Genomic DNA, 8,750 nt, shown 5'->3' with positions numbered 1-8,750 from the left:
ACAATATATGAAAGTAATGAGAAAGTGGCCACTTTCATGAGTAAATCATATAAGCCTTAAATGATTTACTATATGAAGCAAGCTAAAGCTGATGCAAGTCTTTTATAAGTTTTTACTATTTCTTTTCCATATGGGTTATGTGGAAAAAGTGAAGTGTGTGTGTGTGTGTGTGTGTGTGTGTGTGTGTGTGTGTGTGTGTGTGTGTGTGTGTGATCTCAGGTGATGTTGAGCTAACAGAGAACAGGCTAGTTGGCCTTAATCCTACCCTGCATGTGTGTGTGGTAGCATTAGATGTGTCATACATACAGTAGCGGGTAACCAGTGCTCACAAGACCACACGCATATGCACATACACATGTTCATAGCGTGCATGATGAGATAAGCTTGTTAGCAAGGCTTTGGCTCAAAGGAAATATCTTATTGTGCCAACAGTATCTAGGCAGGTTTTATTTCCTTGCATGAGTGGCAGTAGGAAGCAGCCTATACGATCACAGTCATCACATGAAAAGGAGTGAAAAAGTATGTCTGATGTCAGCTTAAAAACAAGTTTTAATTAAAGATTTACCTTTGACTTATATTAAAGTAAGTTTGCAAATACTTTAAACCATATACCCATTTAACATCACTATGACAGCATTGCCAGTAGCAATGTCATTTGAAACTTGCATGGGCTTAACTATAAATGCCAACCCATTTCCTTACATGGTTCCTAACATGTTTGCTATGCTAACGCAGTCTTGGTGGTACATCCTCTAGATGTCAAAATCAGGTTTTTCATGCATTTGTAATCCTCTTCCCCTTTCTTCTTTTTGATGTTTTTTTTTATGCTTTTATGTTTTTCCCTTCTTTCAGTGTGAATGTGTGTGATCATTATGTCGTGATCTCAAGCCATCTGGGTTGGCTGGCTTGTTTGCATATCTGGTGTTAACTGTTATACATATTCATGACCAGGGTCTAAACTGGCATGAATATTCATTTTGTCTCCGGGCTGTAGACGGGTGGAGTGGGTGTGATTCCAATCAGCAGAAAAGAAATTAACTCAACCTTTTGTGTGGTGGACAAGAACACTTGATGATTGCCATGGGCCTGTTGGTATGCCTGGTGAGCGTCGCGTGTATGCGGGCTATTGCATTTATTTAAGTCATGTGGCGGCCATTGGCAAACAGTGTCTTTGATACAGGAGAAGATGAAAGCAGAAACAAAACAACCTCATGTTATGACACAAACATTTAGAGAGACATATCCTTCCCATGAAAGGGTATGGAAGCTGCTGGGCAGAGTTAAAGCAAAGTCCACCTCCATTTATCCAGTTTTGGGTTGCAGGTACGCTGGAGCCTGTCCCAGCTGTTATGGAGTGAGAGGAAGGGTACACCCTGAACAGGTCGCCACTCTTTCGCAGGGTTGATGCATACAGACAGACAACCAGTCACGCTGGCATTCACACATAAACACTTCACAACCGCATTCATTAATTAGTAGACTGTTTACTTACTGTTCTACCGCACTTGTGGACTATTGTATAGATGACAAAAAAATAAATTTCAGTTGGTTTATATAAGCCGAAGGGCATCCAGAGCTGATATTTTCCTTTATTCCTCTTGCTAAAGCCTGCGATTTGGACCTTGACATCTCTGTTCGCTGTGGCAGTATCAAAGGAAAATTTGTTTCTATATTTAATGTTACTTGATTTTCATCCAATGTGCCTGACGTGTTTCTGTCTTTGATGTACTCTTCTCTCACAACTTTGGAGCCTCACTTCTGCCTTTGTGTTGGAGGAAAAACTGACAAACCCAATGATGATAAATGTGTGTGAAAATAGCAACAAGCAATGTTGGATGAGTAGATATCACCAAGAAATGTGTGATTAATTAGCAATAAAAACAAGTGTATGACTGCGATAACCAAAAGCAGGGCTGTATCACTTTGAAGCTGCCCAAACTTGGACCCTGAAGTATAAACCCCAGGAGACATATTCTCTCACAGGACTACACATTCAGCAAAGCACAATATCAAAAAGAGCCTTAGACCCTGTTTGAAGGAATAAATTATATTATAATTAAATACATTTTAAAGGTTAAGACAAAACTGATCAAAGAAAGAGAACCCGAGTGACACAATGCTAAGAATAACCCAAAGCCAACGTTGATAATGTGCCTTTCAATCAAGCAACAATGCAACACTCAAGTTAGAATCTGTAGGATTGAGAAGAATCACTTATACTAAATTAACTGCCATATATTCTGTTATAACCACAACGTTTACACAGAATTACAATGATTAGTTCAAGAGTAGCGCAAATAGCTTCCAGAGAACCACTGCTCACCCTATGGTAGGCGGAAGAGTCTGTCTGTGTATTAGCCCTGAAAAAAAAAACGTTGGGACAGGCTCCAACCTACCTGCAACCCAAAACTTATCAAGTTTTGGGTTGCAAAAGGAATTTGTATGCCCTAGAGGAAATTTGTAATGCAAGAGCTGGCCCAGGCATGTACCGAAAGCTTTCAGCTGTTCCTTTATTCACAATGGTTCACCAGACTGGGTAGCTCCATGTGGTGTTCTTTTGTTTTTTTTCTTTAAATTTAGTAGATGTTTACACTGGATGCCCTTCCTGACCCAACCCAACAGGTATTTGTGTCTCCTCTTAGTTCAATTCAATTCAGTTTTATTTATATAGCACCAAATCACAATGATAATTGTTTCAAGGCGCTTTATATTATAAGGTAGAGACCCTACAATAATACAAAAAAACCAGAGAAAACCCCAACGATCATATGACCCCTTATGAGCAAGCACTTTGGTGACAGTGGGAAGGAAAAGCTCCCTTTTAACAGGAAGAATCTTCGAGCAGAACCGGGCTCAGGGAGGGGCGGCCATCTGCCGAATGTTTAAACCAGTAAATTTGTATTGGTACAGTTATAACTGAAAAATACTTACATTTTTACTGACATGCGCTTTAATTTACCTGATATAAATGCATAGGCAACTGTAACGTACGACCATACAGTTTTGGGAATGGTTCTAAATAATATCAGTGTATGTGTGCTAAATCCTTTCCAGTGTGTCAAAATGATCATCCTTGAACTTAATTTTTATTTCTGCAAAGTGGACCAAGTTGCTGGGAGCAAATCTGGAGAGTGGAAAAGGTGGTGAGCTAAGATTGTGTTGTCAACACACTCTGTGCTGGCACAAGCTGGCACACACCGAAGGGTGTTTCCATCAAGTGTTCTTTCTCAGATGCCTCAGGACATTTAGGAGAATTTTGAAATTACAGTCCAGTCTGGGGGACAAATTGAGGGTTCAGAACCCCTGGAATGTTAAAGAAAACAATTATAGTCCTTGCTTTGCTCAGCACCTGGAAAAAAATGCCTTTGGGCTTGGAAACTGTTGGACTGAAAAGTGCTTGCTCGTAGCTGGAAATCCAGCGTCCATTGGCAGTGATGATTACTTCAAATAAAATTCAGGCCAGTTTGAAACAGAAGTTGATGTTTGTTCACCGCACAAGTTTGAGGTCCACAGTGGCATTGCAAAGCACCCAGGGCAATCTATAAATAGTAGCCTCAATGGGATCTGTCTAGACATGCACAACAAGATCATCTTGAATGTGAGAATGGCCAGTTTTAAATTAGGTCAGGTGTTTGATTTTTGAGTTTTGATTACACCTCATATTTCTAACATGGTAGCTGAAAGGAGTCTTAACACTATGTTGCATTGCTTTTATAAAATGTGATTGAAAGGTTTAAATAATTTCAAATTGTGGTTAACTTTAGCACATGTTTACTTGTTTCTGACTTGGATGCTGCCATTTTAAAATATGCTAATAAACTGAATCAAAGGTTTTCTATATCAACTACAAGTGGAATGAGGGAATAACTAGATGTAGCTGTTTAATGGCATAATATTTTTATATAATGCCTTTTTTGGACAGTACAACAACCACGGACTACTGGTTATGAGCTGTTATTGTAAAGTTAAACATCTAACACATGCATACACTGTAAGGTAAAAACACTGTTATAGGAATTTTAATGCATTCATTTACTGCAGTGAGGCTCTTGTCCTCAGTTCAGCTGATGATTTAAATGTAAAAGTGTCTCTGAGTGTGTTTAAGTACATACATCAGTATGCAGGACAGAGGGTTTAGATAGGGATGAACTAAAACGATCTCTCAGGTTCTGCAATGCATTTCCATAACCAAACGGCATTGTTTTCTAATGCTGAGGTGAATACTGATAAAAAACATATTTTAAGATGGTTTCTCCCATTTGGAGAGAAATACTCGTTTACTCAGATACACAACACACTCACTTAGGCATGCTTTATAGAAGACATAATAGTAAAATTCACACTTTTATGTGCTTTCACGCTCGCAGTGCATACCCATATTTGCAAGAGAACAACACCGGCAAGCACATCACTAAGGCACACCCACACATTTACCAGCATATAGAATTCACATTTGATATTTCTTTCTTGTTTGACAAAAAAAAATGTTTTCGGAAATATGACTTGGTTTGTTTTCTGTGTTTGTGTGTGTGAGCATGCATGTATGTGAATAAAAGGGAAAACTCAGAGTTTAGCTTTGTTTAACCACACAAATGCTGCACACATACACTTTCCCAAATGCTTTAAAAGAACACACCAGGAGGGAGAACAAAGAGCCTCCTTGAAGAATAGACATGAATTATTCACTCAATCAGATAAGAGGACAAAAGAGAGAATGAGAGAGAGACATAGAGAGAGAAATGGAGATGGAGTGTGGGTGATACAAAGAAAGAGACAGACTGATGGATTGACAAGGACAGTAGGATTTTATGCTGTATTACCAGTAATGACAAGAAGGCCCTAAGGAGATTTGAAATTAAACAACACGGCTTGCTATCATCCTCTAAACTGCTCCCAAAAAAACCACAAGGTGTAAAACTAATAAATGGCTTTAACTAAATAAATAGAATAACTCCTTCTTGAGGTACATTGCAGTACTTATCAGTAAAAGCCAGATGCTTTGGAAAACTGGGTCTTTTTCTTAGCAGTGAGGTGTTTACTTTAAGGAAAAAGTTTATCCAGTGTAAATCCACAGGCAGCAACAGCTTAGCTGTAGAATCTTTGCTGCTTTTCAGCCAGATATGCTTTATCAGATCTAATATGGTGCTTCTTTTGTGTTCTACTGCTAATGCAGTGAGGCTGTAGTAACTTCAGTAGCAGCAGACAATTCAGGTATTCTATCTAATATAATGAAACTAGTGACAACAAAGTGTAGCTGCCTTATCAGCTTAGCACAGTTGTTGCCTGTATTTTAGTGCTGTGGTGGTTTTTCTGGTGCAGCTGACTTGGCCTATTTTATGTGCTGGAGAGTAAATACATATTTAATTAGGTTACAGTCTGTTTTTACATAATATTAATTGTTGTGTAATATTCTTGGTTGTTAGCCCAGTGTTACATTTGCGCTTATAAAACATAAATACAAGATTCATTGCCAAATAATTATACTGGCCTGTGTAGATACATATATAGGTCAATATACAAGCATTTAATAGGATAAAACAGTAAAAGTTAGACAAAAAGTTAAAAACGCTCACATGCGACTGAACGCTATTTCAACTTTATTCATTTAGCTGACATCATTTCCCCTGCCTAGTCGTTCATCGACATGTGAATGAAGTTAACTGTGATTCGTACATTTCCACAGGCAAAGTGTGTGTTTCTCTTTGTCTTTATGCTTCATGCAGCACTTCCCCCAATCTGACTTTGTCCACATCAGCAGCAGTATGGCTACACAAAGTTAGTAGTGAGATTTCCATATTCACCACAGGGCATGCATTATGACAGGTGAATACTGATACAGCTCAAACCCCTACAGTCATGACTGCTAATGGGCCATTGGCCTATTACAACTTATATAGCTGGTTGCAAACATTCACACATCATAATGAGTAACACATGACAGTAATGAGGTTTATTTCCCCTTTTGTTTTAGAAGAGAACCACTAGTAGTCCTGTAGTACTCTTGTAGTAATTACCACAAGGAGGAGAGATAAAAAAAGATTGAAATAAGAGAGGATTGTAGGATAAACAATTGCATGAAAGACTTCAAAATCTCATCCTTTATTCAATTGCTGGAATTAGGATGAGAGGCAGTAGCACAGAGCGAAAAAGAAAGAGAACCAACAGACTGGAGTGATTGCAGAGTCAGATTGAATTTCATGATTTATTCAATAGTCCCGGAGAATGAGAGAGAAAGCCAGGGCGGTAAAGTGAGAGTGATTCAGAAAAAGAGAGTGAAAGAGCCTAAGAGGTTTTAAGAGACCCTGTAAGAAGTTTAATATCAGGTTTCCTAATCGTCTTTCTCCATTTCATCCATCAGCCCCATAGCTGGCAGAGAGAGGACGGCAGATCTTACACTACTACAAACAGGTAATCATGTTAATGGTAAACAGGGTGCACTTTCATTGCTGCAGGATGAGGCAATGTCAGAGGATTATGATGTTAGGTGGCACAGGACACCACATCTCTCCCCTTTAAATTCTGTTAATGCAGTTTAACTGCACCCCTCTCACCTGTCACACGCAGACATGAAAATCATATTGTGGTAGTTTACAGTTTAAAAATACGACGTATATGTGGAAGTGACTCACGTTGCAAGTTTTTAAATGGAAACTCTGAATGAAGCAGTTGTGGTCAGAAAGCTACAATCCATCGAGTTTAGCTGTGTGGCACAGTTATACTGTGTCAGTCGGGATTCAAAGATATCTGTAGGACAAAAGTAGAGAAATTATGTAAAAGGACATACAGATACAAATCCACGTCACTCCATTGGGAACATAAAAGTCTTTCTGAGCAAGTGTAAGCTCAAGCCAAACTTGCTTTAGATTAAATAGATTGGATGTGTGAATGAACAGCTGGAGATTTAGTTAATGGAAAAGGATACATAATTATATCCACAATAATAATATAATCATAACTCACGGGGCTTTAATAAATCTGATGCAAAATCAGTAGGACTTCTTCATTTTTGGCTGTCTGTTTCATGATCCACATGTCTGCAGTTTTTAGAGTTGCTGATTGGATAAGATTGTGATAATTCACCAACATGCGGCCAATTGTTTCATCTGAGGCCCCGGGTGACACAGGAAAGGTCCTGACTGAATAATGTGACTGCGTTCCTACAGTAATCTGTCTCCAAATCTACGGGGAAGCCAACTACTTGTTTTCCGTTAGCAGCTGTTCAGTTCGGAATGACAAGAATCCAGTGGAACACAGACAAGGCACATGGTCCACAACAGCTCCAAACACACACATACCCACATACTGGGTCAGGCTGCCAGATGCTGCCCAGACAAGGTAATTGAGAGGAGGAATGGAAGGACAAAAGGAGCAACAAGGGGAAATGAGAGAAAAGAAAGTGCGAAAGAGAGAGAGCACTGCTCGTTAAGCCCTGAGGAGGAAGGTGCGAATGTCAAGAGAAAAGGAAACAGGAAACACAAGATAGTCATATTTGAGAAGTGTGAAAGGATGAAAAGGGACTGAGTGACACGGGAGAGGAGGAAAGTCACATGGGGTGGCACAGTCAGATGGAGAGAGAGACTTCGGAACAGGAGCTCCAGGGGTCAAATTAGAACAGTATGCATCATACTGCATCACCCATGAGGAGGAGTAGGTGAATACAAAGGTGACAGGGGGACTGCAGGATGACAGAAAGCACAGTAAGTTGTGAGGAGTAGCTAATTAATGTTAAATATATATTTTCAAAAGTGATTTTTAAAATTTGCCAAATAAGAACATGCAGGGATGTTAAGGGGAAAAAGAAGACAGGAAAAGGGTAGAGACCGCAGAGACAAAAACATGCATACTGATGTACAGGTTTGTATTTGTTCAGTAGATCTACTTGTTTGATTTATGATTTTGCTTTATTTATGATGACTAGTAGGGGGTTCATTTAAGAGTTACTATATTACTTTCTACAATTCCATTCCTAATTTTGCTGAATGTCAAATGATTGAATGAAGTTGCATTATCAATCTTAACTTAATGAAATGCCATACCTGTTGTCTGTACTTGGCTCTTGAAGGATGCCATTGTCACAGAACATCCATCAGTTTTCTATCCAAGTCAGGGTCTCGGGGGGGCTACAGCCCATCATAGCTGTCACTGGGCGAATGGTGGGATACACCCTGGACAGGTCGGCAATCTATTAGAGGGCTAACACAGAGGGACAGGCAACTAGACCTAGCTCCAGTTTAGAGTCTTTGGACTGTGAGAGGAAGCTGGACTACCTGAGGGAAAAAAAGGTTCCAGCTGGCCGTCAGATTCAAACCCAGGAACCCACCTCTTTTTTATTGGTCATTTCACAATGAATTAACCATTATTTTATTGAGGGCAGTGTCACGTATAATTATAATTTTTTTTTTAACCAACTAGTGGGGCAAGTGGCTGAAGTAAAGTATCTTCCCCTGCCTTCTTTTTCCTCCTTCCTCGTTTTTCCATCTTAAATAATTATGTTCACCCATTCCTTCTTCATTCTTGGTGCTTAAACACTCAACACTGCACATCATATTTGTCTCACTTCCAAAGACATAATGAACACACATATCCCCAATCACACGCACATGCTCACGCGGGTATAACCATCTAAACGCTGTTTGTACAGCTCAATTCAGCTCACAGTGGGCAAGCTGGGAGCAGCCTCACAGCCAATTCTCTAAATGCTCCTACTGTGTGTGTGTGTGTGTGTGTGTGTGTGTGTGTGTGTGTGTGTG

General features: G+C 39.5%; 1 protein-coding gene across 2 annotated transcripts in view; it reads left to right on the top strand.

Annotated features, from left to right (window-relative positions):
* LOC102292546 (leucine-rich repeat and fibronectin type-III domain-containing protein 5) overlaps positions 1–8,750 on the top strand; it is a 155,835-nt gene that overhangs the window by 30,279 nt on the left and 116,806 nt on the right. Inside the window, exon 2 of one of the 2 annotated variants that reach the window (XM_005943525.2) lies at positions 6,359–6,408. The exons of the other annotated variant lie outside the window; for it this stretch is intronic. The gene's annotated coding sequence lies outside the window, so the exon portion shown is untranslated. The remainder of the gene's footprint in view (positions 1–6,358; positions 6,409–8,750) is intronic. 2 annotated transcript variants of the gene reach the window in all.

This window comes from Haplochromis burtoni, unplaced genomic scaffold, assembly GCF_018398535.1.
Source record: "Haplochromis burtoni strain Fernald_Lab_line unplaced genomic scaffold, NCSU_Asbu1 Contig_364, whole genome shotgun sequence".
Lineage (NCBI taxonomy): Eukaryota > Metazoa > Chordata > Actinopteri > Cichliformes > Cichlidae > Haplochromis > Haplochromis burtoni.
The sequence above is the reverse complement of the archived record's forward strand: the minus strand, read 5'-3'. Positions and strand labels throughout refer to the sequence as shown.